Below are 3,002 nucleotides of genomic sequence, written 5' to 3'. Positions count from 1 at the left end.
TGTTCTCCAACAATAAAGTTGAATCTAATCTAATCAAATTGAATATGTGTGTGATGCTTTATAGAGCAGAAAAGGTTTAAGCAAGATACTTAAGATTGGCCCATATTCGGCGGCTAGGTGGTGTAGTGTGCAAGGCACTCGCCACCAGTGTGGAGACGCTAGGATTCGCGTGTTCGAATCCAGCTCTCCACATTGTTTTCAGTTTAGCTGGTCGTCCGCAGTAATACACATTGGCCGTATTACGGGGAGGGAAAACTGAAGGGTGGGGATCGAACGTTGTGAACAAGCGACTCCTACAAGTCGGTTGGTGCGCCTGCGCAGTAGAATCAGGAAGTGTCGGGGGCAGCGTGAGCCTCCCACGCGTTACTCCTCGCCACTGAGAGATCGAGCTGCGCAGGTGAAAAGATGCAACTGCTGTTACCTCAAGTACCGGAGGGGACTTGTGCTATGTATGACTTAGTCCACATTGCAGCCGGCTTGTGGGAGGCAAGAAACAGTGTTCGTGACAGGGGAGGGTTGAATTGGATGATACGAAATTGGGATGGGAGAAAATATAGAAAAATGGGAGAAAAAGTGGATAAAAAAAAAGATTGGCCCATATTCAAGATTGAACTTCTGAAGTCTATCCTCTAATGAATTATTAATGCATAAGGATGATAAATAGCCTATATGAAATTTGTGAGCTGTTTCTATACAAGGAAGGAGGAGCGGAGACCACCCGGTTCCAATAACGTACTTTTCCATGTCTGATCGTTAAACTGACAGGACCACCATGTCTGCCGTCAAAAGATACTTGTTTTCAATCTGTGGGGGAGATTTTAACACTATTCTTAGTTGTGAGCTGGACACTACAAGCCATAGGGTGAACAGGACTCCACAGACAAAAATAATGAATGCTTCACTCACAGACTTAGGAATGTTTGATGTATGGCGAGATCTCCACCCATCTGAGAGAGACTACACCCACTATTCTGTTCCTCACTCTGTTTATTCAAGAATTGACTATCTTTTTATGTTTAGAGGTGATAGACAGGATAATGGATTGTACTTTGGGAACTACTGACATATCAGACCACTCTGCAGTCTATATGACTTTACACTTGGATAGTAGGCCAAGGAACACACTATGGAGGCTTAACACAGGAATATTGAACAACAAAACAATTGTTGAAAGTATTAGGACCGAATTAAAAACATATATAGAGATTAATGACAATGGTGAGGTTAATCCAGTGATTGTTTGGGATGCCGCAAAAGCTGTGCTAAGGGGGAAAATGATTGCCATCACAGCAACACTGAAGAAGACGAAAGAACGCAAATATCAGGATCTAACCCAAAAATTGACATCTATAGAGCAACAGCATAAAAATACTCCAACTAGTCAGCTGCTACAGCAAATTAGGGAAACAAGAAAATTGATTGACGAAGTCTATAAAGATGACATTGAGAAAAAATCTAGATTTTTACGTCAAACATATTATGAATCAGGCCCAAAGGCTACTAGATTATTGGCCAGAAGGTTGCGAAAGCAACAGACACAAAATACAATTAATAAGATTAAAGATCCCTTAACTGGAGTAGTGTCCAGTAATTTGGGAGATATAGAGAAGGCCTTTGAATCATACTACAAAAACCTATATACACAACCAGCACAAATAGATAGTGAAGCCACTATTGCATTCCTGAGATCTCTTGACCTGCCCTCAATTGGCAAAATGCAGAACAAAATTATGACTGCAGAAATCACTATAGAGGAGTTAGACAGGACAATATCTAATCTTAAAACTAACTACTACTAGTCGCCAGGTAGTGACGGTCTTCCAGCAGAATGGTACAAAGCTTTTCGCCAGGAGATCATGCCATTGCTGGTGGCCTCATTTAACTACACTCTTAGAGAGGGCATCCCCCCTCCCTCCTGGAGGGAGGCGACTATAACAGTACTTCCCAAGGAGGGTAAAGATAAGGAATTATGTAGTTCGTTTAGACCAATATCGATCCTTAATTTGGATTATAAGCTGTACGCCTCCATTATCACAAAAAGATTAGAACAGTTTTTGCCAGACCTAATAAGCACGGACCAAACTGGATTTATATCTGGTCGCCAAACAAGACGCGGAAAAAGCGTTTGATTGTGTGAGCTGGGACTATTTATTCTTGGTACTAGAAAGGTTAGGATTCAAGGAAGATGCAATTAGGTGTTTTAAAACACTATATACAAGACCCACAGCGTGAATAAAAGTAAACGGTCGGTTAACAAATCCGATCGCCCTAGAACGCGGTACACGCCAAGGTTGTCCATGTAGCCCCGCTCTGTTCGCGATTTTCATTGAACCGCTAGCCCAAGCAATTAGGGAAGACCCCAATATAACGGGTATTAATATAAAAGAAACAGAGCATAAGATAGCATTATACGCGGATGATGTCTTAATTTACTTAAAAAAACCCAGTCTGAGCCTCCCTAGACTAATGGACCTTATTGAAACCTATGGTCAACATTCGGGATACAAACTAAATATAGGAAAAACACAGATACTTACATATAACTATACCCCCCCAAGAGAAATAAAAGAAAACTACAATTTAAATTGGAACATGAAGTCCATAAAATATCTGGGAGTAAGGCTGACTAAGGACTTAACAAAATTGTATGAAGCAAATTACCAGCCCCTAAACACACAAATTAAAAAAGATATAGAAAGATGGTCATTAGCCCCCCTGGATTTCACCTCCAGAATAGACTCAGTAAAAATGAACGTAGTCCCTAGACTACTATATCTTTTCCAGTCCTTGACGGTGGAAATCCCTGCTAAACAGTTTAACGAGTGGGACAGGATGATTTCTAGATTCATATGGAGCGGGAAAAAACCGAGAATTAGGTTCCGGACACTCCAACTCCCTAAAGAGAAGGGAGGCATGTCCCTCCCAAATCTGAAGGAGTATTACTATGCAGCGCAAATAAGACCTTTGGTCTGTTGGTGTGAAAGGGACTACGAAGCGAAGTG

This window comes from Notolepis coatsorum (genome assembly GCF_963971535.1).
Source record: "Notolepis coatsorum genome assembly, chromosome: 20".
Taxonomy (NCBI): Eukaryota; Metazoa; Chordata; class Actinopteri; order Aulopiformes; family Paralepididae; genus Notolepis; species Notolepis coatsorum.
Note: the sequence above shows the minus strand (reverse complement) of the source record.